Source organism: Adiantum capillus-veneris, chromosome 20 (genome assembly GCF_014529385.1).
Source record: "Adiantum capillus-veneris isolate H3 chromosome 20, ASM1452938v2, whole genome shotgun sequence".
NCBI lineage: Eukaryota > Viridiplantae > Streptophyta > Polypodiopsida > Polypodiales > Pteridaceae > Adiantum > Adiantum capillus-veneris.
The window spans coordinates 113735301-113758116 of NC_140950.1; positions in this window are offsets into that span (position 1 = coordinate 113735301).

Consider the following 22816-nt stretch of genomic DNA (forward strand, 5'->3'; position numbering starts at 1 on the left):
CTACACCTAACTACTTGCGAAAATGTGCAAATCTCTCTGAGGGAAGTCATTTTGTAAGTAGATCAGCAGGATTTTCTGTGGTGTGAACTTTGACAAGCTGAAGTTGCTTATCCTCGAGCATTTCCGTGATGAAATGATACTTCACATCCACATGCTTTGTCTTTGAGTGATAAACTGGATTGCGAGCCAATTGTATAGCACTTTGAGTATCACAATATAACACAGGCATCTCTTCTTTGATTCCCAAATCTGCTACTAGTCGATTAAGCCAAATTGATTCTTTGCATGCCTCTGATGCTGCAACATATTCAGCCTCTGTAGTAGACTGAGTAACACAATCTTGTAATCTAGAACGCCATGATACTGCTCCACCAGCCAATGTAAAGACATACCCTGACGTAGACCTTCGGTTGTCTAAGTCACCTACATAATCTGAGTCTGTAAAACCCTTTACACTTAGCTCCTGACTCCCATAGCATATACGCATACTCTTTGTAGCTTTCAGGTATCTCAATATTCCTTTCATTGCCTCCCAATGTTTCTTGCCTGGGTTTGACATGTATCGACTTACTACTCCAACTGCAAATGCAATGTCTGGGCGAGTAGCAATCATTGCATACATCAAACTACCCACTGCAGACGCATATGGAATCTTATCCATTTCAGCCTGTTCTTCCTCAGACACAGGACAATCTTGTTTGCTAAGTTTCACATATGGTGGCAATGGAACACTCAGTGCCTTTCCCTTCTCCATATTGAAACGTTGAAAAACCTTGTCCATATACTTTGTTTGAGATAACCAAATCAACTTCTTTGATCTGTCTCTCTCAATGCGCATACCAAGTATATGACTTGCCTCACCCATGTCTTTCATGTCAAACGATTTTGCCATCTTTGACTTCAAAGCTGAAATTTCTTCCAAGTGCTTGCCAGCAATCAACATGTCATCCACATACAAAATAAGGATCAGCCAACTACTGAGGCGGTCCGGGGCGGGCAACAAGAAGAGCAACCTCTAGACACCCTTCAAGGCTCCCGTGCTGCTCAATGGGGCTCGGGCACAACACAATACAAACCAAAACAACAAACCCCCAGCCAAATCCCAACTACACAAAGGGCACCACCTAGTTTAAGAGCGAACTAGGACGCAAAAGAGGAGAATCGTAAGAGCAACCCACAAACAAGCAAGGAATTTACACTAACCCTAACACCAATGGAATACTCTCACACACTAAAACACGAGCGAGGGAGAGAGAGAGAGAGAGATGGTTCTCGGGCTGCTTTGAAGTGTATCGTTAATGATCAAGCAGACATATATATATATATATATATATATATATATATATATATATTATATATATATATATATATATATATATATATATATATATATATATATATATATATATATATATATATATATATATATATATATATATATGTAAGAAAGAGAGAAAAAGGGGGAGAGGGTGCTTGTTGCATTAATACCTTCTTACAAATCTGTCATGACAAATCAAAGTGAGATTAGTATTTGTTCAACATAGCTTGCGTAAATTTCACCACAACGTATCACAAGAAAAAACCACCCCAATCACTGTCTTAAGGCCAGGGAGTCCTCTCCACCCTGTCGCCCTCTTACAGTATGTGGGATTTATGGCTAGATTGATGACAACACCAGAGACAAGCTATCAAGAACTTAACAAAAAACACCAAGACACTTACGCATCATTGTTGTCCATTACTTCACGTTGGAAGGGAGACAAAGTATCCAAGCTTAGTCCAAATCCACCCTCCTTGATTCAGCAAATGTTGGGCTTACACTAGTAGGAGAAATGATAGATTTCCTACTCTCAATTGAATGAACACTCTCTCTCTTACAAATGGCATAGAGTTCCCTTGCTAATCCCCTATTACAACGCATGCACATGCATAAGACAATGAGCTTCCACTCAAGAGCTCCTTCTAGAGAGGTTGAGCTTGGCTTCTCAAGCTATAGCATAGTGCTCTTGCTTATGGCTCCCCCCTTTGTGCTAGCTACACCCTCCTTTTATAGCAATTTTGAAGGCTAGGGTTACTCCTCTAACCATGGTTGGGTTAGATTTTCAGCAATTTATCTAATTTCTTTTGCTTGGAATTATCAAGAAGTTGGTGGGGAAAGAGAGAGGAGAGAAATGGAGGTGATAGGACTTTTCATAGTGGGTTAGTGTTAGTAGAGTTAGTATTAATTTACAAATGGAATTGGATATTTACAATGGGAGTATCCATGTAGGATACAAATAAGGAAGAAAAACTCTTAAGAGGTAAGAAAAGGTGGATTTCTTACAAGGTTGATGCTCCAAGTGTCTTGAGTAGGGCCAATTTTGACGCTTGTTGACGGTCCACTAGCTTTGACGGTACATTTTTTCTCCACTCTTGACCTTCCTTGAGAGACAAGGTAATTGAAGCTGAGTAATCAACCACCATGATGCTGTCTTTTAAGAGAAGAGGCTGAATTTTGTGGTTTTTTTGATAGATATGGGTAAATTGGAGGGGGAAAAATGAGACTAGGTGGTCAATTTTGGAATGGAATTGTGTGTGGGAGGTATGAGTTCACCATGGTTTCTCTTATTCTTCAAGGTTGAGGAGAAGGTGAGTAGGGTGCAGAGAGGAGTGGTGAGAGAGGTGGGGATGATGAGTGGAGAAGTGTGTGTGAAAGAGGAAAATGATAAAGTGGAAGAGAGAGTGTGGCTGCATAGCATGGGAAAACTGGAGTCCACTAATAAAATCATAGCTCACAGCTCGTAGCTCAAAAAAATATGAAAAAATTTGAGGCAAAAGTTCAGCCCACGAGCTACAACTTTTGTTTGTATCACCTTTTCAAATTCGGAGAGAAAGTGAACTTTAAAAATTCAGCAAAACCGACCGTTTTTTTCCACTGCACAAGGTCCTTGTGGGGTCCTTCTTTGGATGATTCTTTTGAATACCTCCAAGAGTGAGCCCTCCATAGTGCATGTATGCATGCCACCTACCCTTGACCTTATTTGGTAGGTCTATAATTGAAGATATTGTTGAGATTATGATATAAGTGAATAGTACAACTAAGAAAATCAAATATTGAGGGGTCTAAAAAATATGTACATGTCAAATATAAATAATATAAGTGGAAAAAATATAAAGGGGTCAAAAGAAATCTCTCTCATCATAATTCTACCATAAAAAAATGAATATTTTTGATGGTCTAATTTATGAGAGTAATAGAGAATAGATGTAGGAAGGAAAAAAAATCACAATAGTGAAACAATATACACATAAATAGAACTAGTTTTTTGGTTTTTTGTTGGGATGGAGTTACACCAAAAATAAGAGAAGCTTGCATGAGATTATTTTTATATGGAATAAAGAGTATGCAAAATGGTAAGGAAAAATATGGTGATGGTGAGTCAATGTACATAGCATAAATAACACATCCTACGTAGAAATATTTAAATAAATACCAAAATAATTACGAAAAATCTTTTTATTTAGGCCCTATATACAATGAAATATTTACACACAAATGGGCCATAATATACTTATATTTTTTATTTTTTTTATTTTTTTGGCTCAACTAGCCCAATGACTAGCTAATTGAGGGTTTTTAAAGAAGATATGAGAAAAGTCCCGTGACTCACGCACGCCTATGTACAGTGAAATGGTAGGGATAGCCACAGTGTTTGGGTGATTTTGGTAGGGTGAGGTAACTCACTGTGGCAATTACAAAGAGCCGAAAAACGGCTATCATTAGCCCTCCCCCTCGATGATGGTATATTCATGTACCATCATAGAGCATCTTTTCCAAAGAGAGTGCTTTAGAGTCTTTGACAAGATCTTCACTGTTTGGCCCCTCAGAATTTTGGCTAGAGTTACACTCATGCTTCATGTAACAATACTTACATGAGACAGTGGCCTTTCGACAGATCTTTGGTAGATCCTTTGGTAGAAGGCGACTCAAATAGGGCTTCAAGCGATACCCGTTTACTTTCCTGGAGTGCTCTTTACCATTCAAGTCCATAAGCTGATAGTAACTTGAATTGAAAGCCTTCTTGACTATGTATGGCCCTTGCCATCTTGTTTCAAATTTGGCATCAAAACGATTATCGAGTCGATTGTCATACCTTAGCACAAGATCTCCTTCATTGATGCCTTTGTCCTTCAGTTTCTTGTCAAGCTTCTCCTTTGTCTGTGTGGCTTTCCTCTTATAGCACTCGTATGCTGCTTCTCTTTTCCACTCAAGCTCAGCTAAGGTAATAAGTCGATCCATCCATGCTTCTTGATCATCTTGTGTTGATTTGCCATGAAGTCGCATTGTTGGAATGTTTAGCTCAATTGGCTGTAAAGCCTCTTGACCATAGACCAAGTGAAATGGTGTGAACTCCGTGGCTTCCCTATATGTGGTTCGATACGCCCACAAGGCACCATCCAAGAAGTCATCCCACAACTTTGTCTTGTTTTTCACCATCTTTCTAATGATGCCTGCAATGACACCATTAGCTTTTTCTACCAAACCATTTGATTGGGGATAGTAGGGTGTACTGTGACGATGTAGAATGTGAAGTTCTTCACAGACTTCTGTGAGCAATCCCTTTCTAAACCCTGGACCATTATCAGAAACAATCTCCAAAGGTGTGCCAAATCTACAACAAATGTGAGTGTAGACGAATTTGCTCACTGTCCTCTCATTTACCTTTGCCACACTTTGTGCTTCCACCCACCTAGTCATATAGTCTACAGCCACTAGAATGTAGAGTTTACCATTTTTTGTCCTAGGCAGAGGACCCATAGCATCAATGCCCCACTTTTCAAAGGGTCCATTTGCAAGTACGATTTGCCTTGGACCATAAACCAATCTTCTATTCCCCTTTACCTGACAATTGTGACAACTTTCACACCAATGTTGGACATCCACATGCAGACTTGGCCAAACATACCCCGCAAGCAAAATCTTCTTCACAGTTAATTCTTGGGCAAAATGACCACCACATGCTTCTTCATGCAAACTTTTTAGAATGGCTGGAATTTCCTCAATAGTTGGTACTCTTATGCATACTTGATCCCTCCCTCTTTGATAGAGGGAGCCTTCTAGGAAGAGATATGCGCTTGCCTTCTTCATGAGTCTCCTCTTCTGAGCCTTCGTGAAGTCTTGTGGAAACTCGCCCTCCAAAATGTAGCTAATAATGGGAGTCAATGACTCCAATCCCTGGTATCTCGGTTGCTTGACAGTTGCTGCCACCATGATGACCTGCACTTCTTTCTCAACACATGTAACTACTTGCTGTGCAAGTAAATCGGCATCTTCATTCTGTTTCCTAGGAATATGATATAGTTGCACTTCTTCAAATTGATTAAACAATCTACGAATGGCATGAACTTTTGTCCGTAAGCTTTCATTCTTGCATGCCCAAATACCTAAAATCTGTTTAACAATGAGAAGTGCATCTCCCTTTACCATGAGGCGTTGTATCCCTTGGCCAATGCACATCTTCAAACCATGAAGTAGTGTGTCGTATTCTGCTTCATTGTTGCTAGTTGAACCTGGTAGATTGACCTTCTCTTTCATGACCACCTCTCCACTTGGGTTGAGCAACACTAGCCCTCCCCCTGCTTTCCCTGTGGCTCGTCGAAAAGCTCCATCAAAGAACAAGGTAAAAGCATTGGGAATACTTTTTGGTGGTGGCAATGGTAGGGTCTTTACTTGAGGCACCTTAATTTCCTTCTCATGTACCCTATAAGTGAGAATCCCTGCCAATTGTGCACGCACACTATCCTCTACCTTGAAAGAGTATTGAAACTCTTGCAACTCCATAATCCACTTTGAGATCCTAGTACTAAGATTCATTTGAGATGACACCCAAGGGAACAAATTCTCTGTGGTGAGGATTACAAAAGGTTTTGGGAGCAAGTAGGATCTAAACTTCCTTATCGCAAACATGAGAGAAAGCATCATAAGTTCTGCTTCTGTGTAGTCTCTCTCCAAAGCATTCATGACCCTACTAGCAAAGTAGATGGGTCGCATCCTTGTACTGTGGGGATCTTGTTGTAGCAACACAGCACCAATTGTTTCCCTTCCAACACTAGAGCTAACAAAGAATGTGTACTCCCAACAAGGAGGCATGAGTGTTGGTAGCTCTGACAAAATGACTTTAATGTTACAAAAATACTCTTCAAGCTCATCAGACCATGCAAATTCTACTTGTTGTGTCAACTTTTGCAAAGGATGAAGCAACTCCGAAGCTAAGTGAATAAAACTATCCTCCAAAATGTAGCTAATAATGGGAGTCAATGACTCCAATCCCTGGTATCTTGGTTGCTTGACAGTTGCTGCCACCATGATGACCTGCACTTCTTTCTCAACACATGTAACTACTTGCTGTGCAAGTAAATCGGCATCTTCATTCTGTTTCCTAGGAATATGATATAGTTGCACTTCTTCAAATTGATTAAACAATCTACGAATGGCATGAACTTTTGTCCGTAAGCTTTCATTCTTGCATGCCCAAATGCCTAAAATCTTCTTCACAATGATAAGTGCATCCCCTTTTACCATGAGACGTTGTATACCATGGCCAATGCATATTTTTAAACCATGAAGTAGTGTGTCATATTCTGCTTCATTGTTGCTAGCTGAACTTGGTAGATTGAACTTCTCTTTCATGACCACCTCTCCACTTGGGTTGAGCAACACTAGCCCTCCCCCTGCTTTTCCTGTGGCTCGACTAAAAGCTCCATCAAAGAAAAAGGTAAAAGCATTAGGAATACTTTTTGGTGGTGGCAATGGTAGGGTCTTTACTTCAGGCACCTTAATCTCCTTTTCATGCACCCTATAAGTGAGAATCCCTGCCAATTGTGCACGCACACTATCTTCTACCTTGAAAGAGTATTGAAACTCTTGCAACTCCATAATCCACTTTGAGATCCTAGTACTAAGATTCATTTGAGATGACACCCAAGGGAACAAATTCTCTGTGGTGAGGATTACAAAAGGTTTTGGGAGCAAGTAGGATCTAAACTTCCTTATCGCAAACATGAGAGAAAGCATCATAAGTTCTGCTTCTGTGTAGTCTCTCTCCAAAGCATTCATGACCCTACTAGCAAAGTAGATGGGTCGCATCCTTGTACTGTGGGGATCTTGTTGTAGCAACACAGCACCAATTGTTTCCCTTCCAACACTAGAGCTAACAAAGAATGTGTACTCCCAACAAGGAGGCATGAGTGTTGGTAGCTCTGACAAAATGACTTTAATGTTACAAAAATACTCTTCAAGCTCATCAGACCATGCAAATTCTACTTGTTGTGTCAACTTTTGCAAAGGATGAAGCAACTCCGAAGCTAAGTGAATAAAGCGTGACATATACTTCACTTTTTGAATGAATGATATGACCTCTTTGAGATTCTTGGGTGAGGGGAGCTCAATAAGAGCCTTTGCCTTTGAAGGATCCACCTCAATGCCTTTATAGGAAACCTTGTGACCAAGCAAGATCACTTCATCCTCAGCTATGTGACACTTGTCGGGGCTGAGTTGACCTCCCATGTCATAGAGCTTCTTTAAACCTTCTTCTACCCTTTGTAGATGCAATGATTTTGAGCTATAAATGCAAAAATCATCAATAAAAACCCTAATGGACTTTCCAAAGAATGCTTGAAACACCATGTTCATAAAGCGTTGGAAAGTTGCAGGAGCATTTGTCAGGCCAAATGGCATGACTCTAAAAGCATAACAACCCCAAGGAGTGATAAAGGTTGTTTTCAATTGATCCTCCAATGCGATACCTATTTGAAAGTAACCCGAGTAGCCATCACACACAGTGTACTTCTCATGACCAGCTACTTCTCATGACCAGCTACTTCATTTAGTATCTCATCCTGAAATGGGAGGGGAAAGTGATCTCTTTTTGTTGCCTCATTAAGTGGACGATAATCCACACACACCCTCCACTTTCCGTTTTTCTTAGGAGTGACAACAACGGGAGAGACCCACTCTGAACTCTCCACTGGATAAATGAAACCTGCTGCTAGAAGCTTTCTTACCTCCTTGAGTAGAGCCTGCTCCTTAATGACTCCTAGCCTTCGTAGCTTTTGAGCCTTAGGTGTGGCCTCTGGCTTCAACTCAATCTTGTGTTGAACAACATCTACTCCACGCACATCGGTGTAGTCTTTAGCAAAAAGCCTCGGAAATTTCCTTAGCACACATTTGAACTCCTCTCTTTCATCCTTTGTAAGTGTTGTAGACAACATACCTTCTAACTTTCCTTCATCTTCCACCTTTTGGTTCTCTTGGGAACCTACCTCTTCCAAACCTCGAGAAGAGGTCTCCTGGTTGTTTGGCTTAAACCTTACCCCCATGACTTCAATGGAGGACTCCTCTTCAGTAATGCTGCCGCTACTTTCTTCTTCTGAAGTGTTTTCAGTCCAATCTTCTTCCGTCTCACTTCGAGATGATTCTTCATGGAGCTCCTCTTGGCATTGCTCCTTCATGTCAAAGACAACCTTCTTGTGATTGTCATTCCTGCAAATTAGCTTTCCACTCTCCCAATCCTGCAAAGCTCGCATTTTCATTAGCCATGGTCTTCCTAGGATAAATGGGTAACCATTTCCCTTGGTAGACATGACATAGAAATCCACTGCCTTCTTAATGCCAAAGGCCTCCACAAAAACATTTTTACAAATGCCTACGCACCTAGCCTTGCTATTGTTTGCCATTTTCACTTTGATTTCAGGTGTCTCATGGATGTGCATGCCTAGTCCTTGCATGAGCCCTTCTGTCATGATGCAAATTTGTGCACCCCCATCCACTAGACCTTTCCTAACCAATCTTCCTTTTATGTAACAATCTAGCACAGGTGTAATATCCTCGTTCCTTTCAGCATGTGCAATTTTTACAACAGGAAAACTCTCTTTTACCTTTCTCCTAGTGATAACTGCCTTTGTTAAATCCCTCCTAACTTGTGGGCATAATGCAAGAAACTGAGGCCATGAGATATCAGGACCCTTACCTCACATGTCTTCCAACAGGTTGTATGGAGCCATACCATGTCCAAGAGGGAAGTCTTGGAGATTGATACGACGTCGAGTCCTCTTAGCTTCCTTGGTCTCCTTTGCCTTCTTGCCTTGTCCATGGTCACTCTGTGATGGGACACCCTCTTTCTCTTTACCTTTTCCTCATCCACGCTTAATGCCATTGGCTTCCATGTCAACCTCATTTGAGTTTGTCACCTCTACCACATGCACATTTGGATCTGGCAAAGGTGGAACTCCTTCTACCCCTTGTGGAGGTGGTCTTGGTCCATTTGGTCTTTGTAGAAGCCTTGGTTGTTGACCAGTTCCTTCACCTGCATTAATCACTGGGTAATTCAAGTTAGGTCTCCCTGGCTCCCCACGGGGCCAAGGACAATTATACATCCCATGTCTAGACTCTCCGCAATTCCAACATTGCAAGACTCTCCTAGGTCGTGGATCTCGCTCTTCAGACTTCTTTGCTTGTCCCTTTGGACCTACATCTTGTGCAAGGTGAATTGACAGGCTGCTTAAAGATTCGTTTAACTTCTCAATTACTTCCGCCGTTACCTCAGGAAGCTCCCTCGATGTTGATGCTTGTGACTTACCTTTGGGTCTAAGACCTTCTATTGGAACCTCTCCCCTTAAGCACTTGAGTTTCCTATACTTCTCAGCAGCCCTAGTTTCAGCTTCATCAAAGGTAGCAGGTGCACCCGCCTCAACTTTTACCTTAAGGTTAGGAAAGAGTCCGGCTATGAACCTCTCCTTCTTTAGAAATTCTGCACCATCACCAGGGTTAGCAGCATTTCGTATCCATAGAGCCCAAAGACGTAGAAACTCTTGCTTGTACAAGTAGTAGTCATCTAAGTCTTTTTGCTTATGAGAAACAATGTCTTGCCATAGTTTTTGAGTGTTTTGGGGATCAAAGAAGTATCTCTTAAAACGATTCAAAACTTCTGTGTAATTCCCCTTAACTTCCTCAGGCAAAGAGTCAAACCAAGTACTAGCATCTTTCCTAAGGACCACCTCAAACATTTCTACACGTTCTTGATCGGTAACTATCCTCTTGATACGGCAAGACATCTTGAAATTTGCTAAAAATAATTCTGCATCCTCTCCAAGCTCTCCAAAGAAAAGAGGATATCCAGACATTTGGCGTTAGCTCTCCATTGAATTGATTTCAAAGTGACACGTTTTGGTTTTTTCTTTCTTTAAAAGATCTACACAATAATATTCTCTAAATTGCAATCTATTCTACAACAAAATAAAAATATTCACATCAAATGACCTATGATAATCAATAAGAGGTAGGATGACAGGGTTTGGTGATGCGAGAATTTCTCCTACTCTTTGGGCACCAAACATGAACACCATACGTTGTTGAAAATGAATTTTCCTACTAATTGCAATGTTTATTCTAATGTGTGGAGTGAAATGGAAGGGGAAAACCTCTATTCCTGGGCCATTATCCATGGTCTATGCATGGCCTAATTCTTAAAACAAAACAAAAATAGACGTCCAAACTAAGGTCGTACCTAATGAGAGGCAAAATAAAAGGATTTATTGAAGCGTTTATCTCGGCCAACCTAAGAGGACCTAAAATTCTACGAATGACACGTTGAAATTGCAACTTAGTACTAACAATTATGTGTACCTTTTGCCTTGCAATGGGAATGAAGGGATCATATAAATTTTCGTGATTCATGCAAACTACTTGACAATGCTAAAGGTTGATTCTACACTAAAATACACACCGTTCCTCCGTGGGGGCACCAATTTGAGGCGGTCCGGGGCGGGCAACAAGAAGAGCAACCTCTAGACACCCTTCAAGGCTCCCGTGCTGCTCAATGGGGCTGGGGCACAACACAATACAAACCAAAACAACAAACCCCCAGCCAAATCCTAACTACACAAGGGGCACCACCTAGTTTAAGAGCGAACTAGGACGCAAAAGAGGAGAATCGTTAGAGCAACCCACAAACAAGCAAGGAATTTACACTAACCCTAACACCAATGGAATACTCTCACACACTAAAACACGAGAGAGAGAGAGAGAGAGAGAGAGATGGTGCTCGGGCTGCTTTGAAGTGTATCGTTAATGATCAAGAAAGAGAGAAAAAGGGGGAGAGGGTGCTTGTTGCATTAATACCTTCTTACAAATCTGTCATGACAAATCAAAGTGAGATTAGTATTTGTTCAACATAGCTTGCGTAAATTTCACCACAACGCATCACAAGAAAAAACCACCCCAATCACTGTCTTAAGGCCAGGGGAGTCCTCTCCACCCTGTCGCCCTCTTACAGTATGTGGGATTTATGGCTAGATTGATGACAACACCAGAGACAAGCTATCAAGAACTTAACAAAAAACACCAAGACACTTACGCATCATTGTTGTCCATTACTTCACGTTGGAAGGGAGACAAAGTATCCAAGCTTAGTCCAAATCCACCCTCCTTGATTCAGCAAATGTTGGGCTTACACTAGTAGGAGAAATGATAGATTTCCTACTCTCAATTGAATGAACACTCTCTCTCTTACAAATGGCATAGAGTTCCCTTGCTAATCCCCTATTACAACGCATGCACATGCATAAGACAATGAGCTTCCACTCAAGAGCTCCTTCTAGAGAGGTTGAGCTTGGCTTCTCAAGCTATAGCATAGTGCTCTTGCTTATGGCTCCCCCCTTTGTGCTAGCTACACCCTCCTTTTATAGCAATTTTGAAGGCTAGGGTTACTCCTCTAACCATGGTTGGGTTAGATTTTCAGCAATTTATCTAATTTCTTTTGCTTGGAATTATCAAGAAGTTGGTGGGGAAAGAGAGAGGAGAGAAATGGAGGTGATAGGACTTTTCATAGTGGGTTAGTGTTAGTAGAGTTAGTATTAATTTACAAATGGAATTGGATATTTACAATGGGAGTATCCATGTAGGATACAAATAAGGAAGAAAAACTCTTAAGAGGTAAGAAAAGGTGGATTTCTTACAAGGTTGATGTTCCAAGTGTCTTGAGTAGGGCCAATTTTTGACGCTTGTTGACGGTCCACTAGCTTTGACGGTACATTTTTTCTCCACTCTTGACCTTCCTTGAGAGACAAGTTAATTGAAGCTGAGTAATCAACCACCATGATGCTGTCTTTTAAGAGAAGAGGCTGAATTTTGTGGTTTTTTTGATAGATATGGGTAAATTGGAGGGGGAAAAATGAGACTAGGTGGTCAATTTTGGAATGGAATTGTGTGTGGGAGGTATGAGTTCACCATGGTTTCTCTTATTCTTCAAGGTTGAGGAGAAGGTGAGTAGGGTGCAGAGAGGAGTGGTGAGAGAGGTGGGGATGATGAGTGGAGAAGTGTGTGTGAAAGAGGAAAATGATAAAGTGGAAGAGAGAGTGTGGCTGCATAGCATGGGAAAACTAGAGTCCACTAATAAAATCATAGCTCACAGCTCGTAGCTTAAAAAAATATGAAAAAATTTGAGGCAAAAGTTCAGACCACGAGCTACAACTTTTGTTTGTATCACCTTTTCAAATTCGGAGAGCAAGTGAACTTTAAAAATTCAGCAAAACCGATCGTTTTTTTCCACTGCACAAGGTCCTTGTGGGGTCCTTCTTTGGATGATTCTTTTGAATACCTCCAAGAGTGAGCCCTCCATAGTGCATGTATGCATGCCACCTACCCTTGACCTTATTTGGTAGGTCTATAATTGAAGATATTGTTGAGATTATGATATAAGTGAATAGTACAACTAAGAAAATCAAATATTGAGGGGTCTAAAAAATATGTACATGTCAAATATAAATAATATAAGTGGAAAAAATATAAAGGGGTCAAAAGAAATCTCTCTCATCATAATTCTACCATAAAAAAATGAATATTTTTGATGGTCTAATTTATGAGAGTAATAGAGAATAGATGTAGGAAGGAAAAAAAATCACAATAGTGAAAAAATATACACATAAATAGAACTAGTTTTTTGGTTTTTTGTTGGGATGGAGTTACACCAAAAATAAGAGAAGTTTGCATGAGATTATTTTTATATGGAATAAAGAGTATGCAAAATGGTAAGGAAAAATATGGTAATGGTGAGTCAATGTACATAGCATAAATAACACATCCTACGTAGAAATATTTAAATAAATACCAAAATAATTACGAAAAATCTTTTTATTTAGGCCCTATATACAATGCAATATTTACACACAAATGGGCCATAATATACTTATATTTTTTATTTTTTTTATTTTTTTGGCTCAACTAGCCCAATGACTAGCTAATTGAGGGTTTTTTAAAAAGATATGAGAAAAGTCCCGTGACTCACGCACGCCTATGTACAGTGAAATGGTAGGGATAGCCACAGTGTTTGGGTGATTTTGGTAGGGTGAGGTAACTCACTGTGGCAATTACAAAGAGCCGAAAAATGGCTATCACTACCATCCTTAGCCTTCTTTGTATATAGACAGTGATAGAACTCACTACGTTTGTAGCCTTGAGAAAGCATAAACTTGTTGAATTTATGGTACCATGCCCTCGGTGATTGTTTTAAGCCATAAAGACTCTTTAACGACTGGCATACCCAATCTTCCTTGCCTTTCTCAACAAACCCTTCTGGCTGCTACATGTAAATTTCCACATCTAAATCACCATGCAAGAACGCTGTCTTGACATCCATTTGGTGCAACACCAAATCTAATATGGCAACCAATGCAAAAAAGCATCTCAATGTAGTCATCTTGACCACCGGAGAGAAGACTTCATCAAAGTCAATGCCTTGTTCTTGCTTAAAGCCCTTGGCAACAAGCCTTGCTTTGTACTTTGGCTGACTATCATGAGCGGTGATCTCATACCTGTAAACCCATTTACAAGGTAGAGCCTTTTTGCCTTGTGGTAATTTAACTAGCTTCCATGTCTTGTTTTTATGCAGATCTGTCATCTCTGACTGCATGGCCAATTGCCAATTCCCGGAGTCCTTCATTTGCACTGCTTCCTTGTAACATGAAGGCTCATTGCAATCAGTCAACATGACATAGTTCATAGATGGAACAAACCTATCAAGAGGTCGCGTGACACGTCCAGATCTACGCACAATAGGTGGCTCAGGCTCAGCCACAACCTGTGGTTCCACTCTATCCTGTCCTTGCTCCTCTTGAGCCCTGACATTTTGTCTTGCACGTGTAGGTCCATCTTCTTGGAAGACAACTCTTCTAATCTCCTCAACCCTCTCTGGTTTAGAATGATATTTGGATTCATTAAAGTGAACATCATTGTTGCGGACAACCTTTCTGGATTCGGGATCCCAAAGTCTGTACCCCATCTCACCAGAATTACCATAGCCTAGAAAGATGCACTTTCTACTCTTTGGCTCAAGTTTGTTCCTAAATTCCTTTGGAACGTGAGTATATGCCTCACAGCCAAAGACTCTGAGATGCTTGTATGAGGGCATTTTGCCTGACCATACCATCTCTGACACTGAATCCTTCTGCAAAACCTTGCTAGGAGATCTATTTACAAGATGAACAGTTGTTGATACAGCTTCAGCCCAAAACCCATTTGGCAGTTGTGCATTAGACAACATACTTCTGACCTTCTCTTGTATGGTCCTATTCATCCTCTCAGCAACACCATTTTGAGGAGGATTTTAAGGAGCAGTAAGTTCATGTTTTATACCTTTTGACTCACAAAAGTCCTGAAAGGCCTTTGAAACATACTCTCCACCATTGTCAGTGCGTAAGCATTTAAGCTTCTTGCCACTCTGATTCTCCACAAGTGTCACAAACGTTTTGAAAATACTAAACGCTTCATCCTTGTGCTTGAGAAAGTAAACCCATACTTTCCTCGAGTAATCATCTATAAATGTCATAAAGTAAGAAGCTCCCCCTAGAGATAGGTTAGGCATAGGTCCACACAAATCACTATGAACAAGTGCCAACTGTGTATCTCTTCTACTGCTTCTATGCTTATGTGGCTGCTATGTTTGCTTACCATACAGACAATGTTCACAGAATTCAAAATTATTAAATGAAAAGCCAGGCAAATAACTAGAACGAGACAAGATTTCCATTCCCTTCTTGGACATATGTCCTAACCGGCTATGCCACAAAGAAACGTTCGGCTGCTCGGTTACATTGATTACATTTTTAGAGACATTTGATACATAAATCATGTAAAGTCCTCCAGAATTTACTCCATGTGCTACTGTCATAGAACCCTTGGATATCTTCCACATGTTCTGTCCAAAAGTGGTGACGTAGCCAGCATCATCAAGTAAACCTGTGCTGATCAAGCTCTTTGTAATTGCGGGAACATGTCTCACATTCTTCAGCGTGAAAGAAGAGCCATTGTGAAACTTCAATTGAACATATCCAACACCTAAGATCTCACATGTCTGCCCATTGCCTAGCCGAACATGATCTTTAGTGGTCACATAAGAGGTAAACCACTCCTTGTTTGGAGACACATGAAGTGATGCCCCTGAGTCTATAATCCAGTCACTCAGTGCATTTCCATCAGATGCTGTAAGAAGAGCTGAGTCCATTGTATTCTTCAAGAAGTAGATGTCTCCTGACACTAAACTGTCATCTTCTGCAACAGTGTTTGTCACATTTATTTCTTGAATCTTCACTGAGGACTTGTTCTTCTCACCATGGTCTTCAGCTTTCTCTTTGCCTTTTTTTGCTTTCCATTCTCTGTAGTCTCTTTTTATGTGACCCTTCTTGCCACAATGGTAGCATTCTATGTCACTCTTGCCTTTAGCACTGTGGGACTTGCTACGAGAATGATTCCTCTTTCCACCTTTGTACTTTTCTTTGGTCCTTCCCCTGAAAACTAAGGCTGTTCCTTTGCCTTTTTCCATTGTCATTCTATTGGTTTCTTCAGTAAGTAGACTTCCTTCTACACCTGCTATGTTCAAACCATCTGGAGGTGCAGAATTACTCAAAGCTATGCGAAAAGTGTCCCAACTTTCTAGCAATGTGATCAAGAGGAACATAGCTCTAACAGGTTCATCAAACTTGACACCTTGAGCTGACAACTGACTATAGATTGTGTTGAATTCATTCAGATGATTGGACATAGGTGTCCCTTCTTTCATCTTCAAGTCAACAAGCTTCTTAAGCCAGTATAGCTGTGAAGCTGCACTCTGCTTCTCATAAAGATCACTCAGCTTTAACCATGCTTGATAAGCCAACATCTCGTCTGCTACATTGAAGTAAACGCTTTCTGCCAAAGTCAGCATAATTGTAGAAAGTGCCAATTCATCCATTTCGCTCCATTCATCTTGGTTCATATCTTCTGGTTTTATCCCCTTGAGCTTTATAGGTTTTATCTGCTTCTTTTGTACCAACACGTGCCAAATCTGCTTCTTCCACAATGGGAAATTGGTTCCATCCAGCTTCTTGATATTGTAAAGAGCAGTGTCCTGTGATCAAGCCATAGCTACGCTTCACAGTAGTTTACTTTCCTGGGTAAAATTCGGTAGAGTTTCCCCTGTAAACTGACCTCTGAACCAATATCAACCTGTCAAATGAACCAAGAAAGCTTCAGATTCTGCAGAAATTTTGGCAGAGTCTCCTTTGTAAAATAGCTCTGGTGTACTAAAAACAGACCAAAAAATAGCTCAAAAAACCACTGTCTCTCTAACACTGTAAGCTGTGGGTAAACCTGTCCTGCACTTGTATTGTCTCTCACTGTCCTGTCACTGTCCTATAAGCATAGACTGCGACAATGCCTCAACGGTAGTAAAGCAAAGATGCAATCCCAACTGTCTAACTCACAGTCAATACATCCTAGCTGCCTATCTAAGGGTGCTTGAGGGATCGCTCCAAGACCTGTATCACCGAAAGAATCTCAACATTCGAGAATCCCCCAGCTCAATAAAACCTCACTCGACCCTCAACAAAGGCTGCAGTAAATCTGACAGTACATAGACTTCCCACAAAGTCATACATCCACAAATTTCCCACTGTATGTTGTAACCGCTGCAGCGGTTGTTTGCTGCGTGACTCACAGCCAGCAAACCCTCAACAGACATACATCATCTCTGACAATACATCCCATGTGGAAGTACCTGCAATGTCAGGATGAAATTTGGAATATCAAGCAGCAAACACAAGCAGCTACCTGATGAACTAGTGGATGTCGCCTACAGTCTGTGTGTAGATGCGCCCGTGTCGTATGTGACACGTCTCCAAGAACTGTGAGCCGTCCTTCGATGTGTAGACAACCACAAATCAACACTCTGGGAGTGTTGATATCCTCAGCACTTGTAGTCGTAGGCCGAAAACCCCAAATTTGCAGAGTCGGATCTACACCCGCTGAGACCACGTAGTCGAAAATGGCCTGCGCAGAACTTTGTCGAAGCCGAACGATGACCGAGATGACCTCAGAATGAAATTCTGAGCACACCAAGCCCTACGAGCTTACCCACAAGATTTGGGGTCGTGTCTTTGCCTGTTGAATTTCACTCTAATCTGATCTGGTGACTCTAGCTTCCTGCAATGCTGCCCCGAGGCTCGATCTGAGCTCTAATACCAGTTGAAGGAGTACGAGCGGAAGTGCGACGCGAGAGAGAGTGCGAGAAGAAGAGTACGACGATATGATGAACTCGCTCTACTGTAATGTGTAGAGCATAGTGAGTTCTTATTAGGTTTTTTACAAAAGATTATGTGTACATACCTGGCGGCCCGTCCCCTTACTTGGGCGACCACATTGGGCTTTATACCCCGACACTTGGGTGGACCCGTGCTGCCCAAAAGTGCAGATAAAGTCATTCTTGTGGACAAAGTGTTTGCTAGAGATTGTTTTGGTTACTGCCCGTGCTATACAAGTGATCGGGCAGCGTATTACTACACTTACACAGCAATGGCACTAGATCTTGGTAGACAAAACCCAGATGAACTTTTAGAGTATGGCAAACATCTCATGATTCGTTCCAAGGGTGATGTGCCAAAAAACAAAATTGAACCTTCAAAATATTGATACACTTCAAGTAGTAATTGTATAAGATCATGTATTACAGAAATTTTATACCATGTCATCCACTCAGAGTATCTTTCTCCACTTGTGGTTCACATACACCATTGTCTCTCTCCACCTTCGTTGACTTTCACGAGAACCGGAGTTGTTGTATGCCATTGATCTTTTAACTTTTTGTTGTTGTAAATGTCTGATGGCTTGTGCTGTTGCTGAAGAGGCCAAGACTTCTTTTGCTTGCATTCGATGAATGATTCTACGATAGAACCATTCAAATAGTTCTCTCAAACTAATAGCCTTGATTCGAGAGCCACCATGTCGTGTGTGCCTGAAATAAGCATTTCTCGCCATGTAATGAGACTTTTCCATCCCTTGGGTATTCCATATTGCCGGTTTCCCATACTTTTGCATAAAATATGATAAATGATTGAAAATGATGTGCTGGATATGAAAACAGATTAGTTAGAATGTTTTACACTCACATAGTTGCACATAAAAGAGAATCAAATACACCATAATACCATGTAGTGAGTAATCTGGGTGTCTGTCCATGCTGTCTTGAATGATTTTTTTGGAAGGTTGAGATTCTCCTTGAACTTGTTCATATCACCTTGTGACCAGTCATCTTTGTCGCACATCAAAAATAGGATGTCTATTGATCGCCAAACCTCAGCCTTCACATTACGAGTAGTTGGTTCTTGGTCTTTGACTGCAATATGTAGCTCTTTCCAGCTCTGATACTCTACCTTGCTAACATAAGATGTGTTATATATTTTTCCATGTTTTGTTAGCTTCGGATCTCGTATTCCTTGGGGTTTAGATAAAAACCTCCGTGCCTTCACCCCACCGATGGATGGTTTGCATGGGACATCCTTCTCAGCAGTTGATCTCTTCTCATCCCGCTAGATTTTCACATTGCCACCATGAAGCCCCATATCCGACAGTACCAATTCTAAGCACTGCAGGGCTACTTGTCGCTCTGCTGAGTTCTTAATTTTCCAAGAAAACCTGATATATAAGTAGACCAATTTCTCCACAATTCTACAAAGGGCATGCATTGTACAGATGTGGACATTCACAAGTGGTATTTTTAAAACTGGTCGAAAAGCACGGTCCTCAATGTGACGTGTTGGAGCTTTTCTCCACCACTTTGGGTCCATGACCTTTGCAAGCTCCATGCCGAACAAACACGGTGACTTTGCCATTGCACCCATTCCACAATTATACATGCACTTTAATGTTTTGAGGTCACCTGCAAGATGCCACTGAACTTGAAAGTCTCCCCTTCCATCTAGACGTAGTACCTCTCCCTGGTTAGTCTATCGATCAATCACCTCTAGAATATTAGTTCGATGGAACACCCAATATAGAATCTCATGATCTTCTTTCTTTACCTGCAACACAAAATAAATGAGACTTAAGTAGATGTGAACATTTGAGCTTACCTGAGAATCTCGCTTACCTCAAACGCACCAAGCCACCATATGTTAGATTCGGATTGAACACTAAAATACAAAGGATCATCACTGGGACACTTTGAGAGGGCTCTATTCATTAAAGCAATAGTAACATGCTCTAGCTTTTTCTCTTTAACAAGCTCACACCCCTCGTGACTCTTCAAATGTGATGTTGTAAAACTCCACCATTCTCTTCTGTAACATCTGCAGGTCCATAAAAATATTATTGAACTCATCATATGCCATGTTTGCTCCATGGCCACTGTAAGTTGCTTTAATATGAAAGGGTTGTCCAAGATAGTCTCCCTGTGTCTCGTTAAGCTAAAGCCTCTCTTTCCAAACACTTGAGGCCTACGGTAAAAGTTTGGATTTTATACCCTTCTTAACAAAGATGGATGAGACAGATTTTTGTATAGCCGAATATCCTCTTTTGCTTACACCAAGTGAATCAAGTGTGCCTTGTATCTCTTTTGCAGGCACTGAGTTCTCTGAAATAAAGCGGTCCACTACATTTCGTTGTAGGACCTTAAACTTCTTGTCATGTACTATAACTGCTGTCAGGCTTCTACTTATAAGTGGCTTCAATCTCTTTCCAATATTGGCTTTGGGGTCATTGTTTTCCTTGTCATGATAGATTGAATCTCTACACAAAGACAATGCATAAGTAAATAACAGAAAATTACTTCACTAACACTATTTAGGCACATGAAAATAATGCATAACAAGAAAAAACAAAAAGATTACTTAACTAATACAATGTAGCCAACCAAGAAGCATCACCTTAATGCTCGGATTCTTTTCTTGAGACCTCCGGATGCAACCTGCAATGTTTCAAGATTGCGCAATTTCTTCTTTCGGATACGACCACCCAAGATGGTGTCCTTCATATGACAACTTCGTACCTTTCCTTTCAGTTCTTGTACCTCTATTTTGTGTTGCAAAATGGTAACCTGATCTATAGAATGTAAATGTGAAAGACGAACAATCTCACCTTGTTGAGCTTGGAGAATGCCCTTATAAGTTTCAGCTTCCCTTGTAAGAGATTTACAATAACCCAGAAGGCCCTTTTCTCCATCACCAGCAAAGGTCAATAAGCTTGTAGGATTGACAAACGATGGAGATGCATTAGTCATTGGATTCTTGGGATAGAGAGAGCCTCTCGTCCAGATATCTATATGTTTAGCTCCCTGAGCTCTGAGCGTGTCTATGAATGCGGAAGGTATATGTGTGTTTGCTTTACTACGCTTAATCAATGGTTGGTACTCATTGTCCAAATCAATGTGAAGGTGATATTTGGCTCGTTTTTGCGTAACATTTGTGTCATTTAAGGAGTGCGCCATTAGCCAAATGTGCAGGTTTAATGGAAGGTGAATAGGTGGCTGCGCCTTTGTCCCTCCATGTTAGCTTCATTCCCTCCATATTGACGAGGTTCATTCAATGCAACTGAAAAGAAGATTATCCCTCAATCATTACGAACAAATGTTGAGAAGAGTAAGGAATCTACTTAAAGTACACTTTTTGAACTTTTACCATGAAAGACCCACCTCTATTATTCGCCATATTTTCTAGAGAGAGAGTGCATAAAATACATTTTCTTAGAAGGCCCTCCAAATGACCTCCGAAATTTCCTAATGCCCCTAGCACCTTAATCCTAAATAGATCATTCTTAAATGAGAACTGGGAGTACGAACTACAAATGAAAACTCTAACCGAACTATACATAGGTCACGCTAGTTAGATTCCTACAATCCACAACAAGTGCTACTAGTGTAGAGGATCAACAACAAAGAGTTTGTGAGCTCATCCATAGGGTTATTGGATTAGAGAGACAGAACAAGGGGATCCACATGCCTTCAATGGGTCTCATGAGATTCTTGGATACAGGGAAGGCTAAACAACCAACCTTATCACAAATGGAGACTTCCTTGGTAAGTTCAATGAATCCTCCATATGTTGTTTTGCCAGTTGTTTCAGTGCAATCTGAGCCCACAAGTGATAGCTTTACCTTTCCAAGTCTAGCTCATATTTCCCTTGATGACACCACGACTACCATGCCTACCCCAATGATGGGCATGCCAAGAAACATGCCATGGACCTCATTTGTTAGTAAAGAACCACTACATGGTAGCTCAATGCCTCCAACAGTACCTACAAGTGTGTACCAATCGTATACACCTATGGGTCCTTGTAGTCATGTAGCTCCTACCCCTCCCATTGTTTCAACAACCTACATTAGGAAATTTCAAAGGTCATTTGGAGGGCCATATGAAGAGAGAGAAAAATAGAGCGCGTCCAATGAGCACGAAGGCTACGTTACGTAGAAAAGTACGTGGAAAGACTCAAAAAATAGGAAAATAGCATAAAACTTTCACGAATCCAGGATTGTAGCATCGTAATTTCCTTCCTTTTACTGAGCTTTTAGGTGCTTGCATGTGGTCCCACTTCTGATATTCTCTTATGGTCATTAACGTACTGGAGGGTGACCATTAAGCCCGCACAAGATATTGGAATTCTAAAACACTTTCCCTCCATTAGAATGCTTTCAAAGTGAATCTCCCTCCACTAAAGCTTTTCTCTGAGAGCTATGGCTTCCACGTCTTCTCGCCCAAGAAGCTCCAGGTGTTTACTATCTCTCACACCAACAACCAACAGTTGCACTTTGCCTAGAAGGCCAAGTAGTAGCATATCCTCAATTACAATATCAACTTCAATAAGTGAAGAGAACCAATGGATTGGAAAAATGATAAAGAAAGGTTCATGGGTCCTCATGCAACCAAGAAGACCCAAGAGGTCTAGTGGTATCAACGTTTACCGCTCAGCATGGAAGGCCAGAGTGTTGGATTTCAAAGTTGAAATCGGCAAAAGATCTGTAAAGGAAGTTCTTGTTCAGCATGTGTTTACCCATCCAGAGGTGATGGCAAACGGTGTAAATGTATCAAATATACATCAACCACGTTGCAATTGTAAGTACTCTTGACATGTGAACTTCCTGATACTCTCATTATAACTTTTCTTATATATTTTGCAATATTTCTCCCGCTTCTTATGAGCAATGTCTCCATTCTTCATAGCTCAATTACATTAGATTTGTCATTTTTACTTATTGATACTCTTAGTTTAACTCTTCTTATATATATTGCAGATGTTTATCCCTCTTCTTATGAGCAATGGGAGCCTGTGGAGTGCATAATAGGCCTCCTCCATGTTGTTCATGCCCACATTGGTTCTCTACAGTATTCAGGGAGGAGCAGCAAAATCCTGGCTGATGAGGGAATATTTTTTTATGACCACTTCTACCAACCTCAGCTCAGGGAATAAGAATGGCATGTTGGTGAAAGTGCCTCTACCAACTGATTGGAACACTGTGGACTGGCCAGTTCCCGAGGAA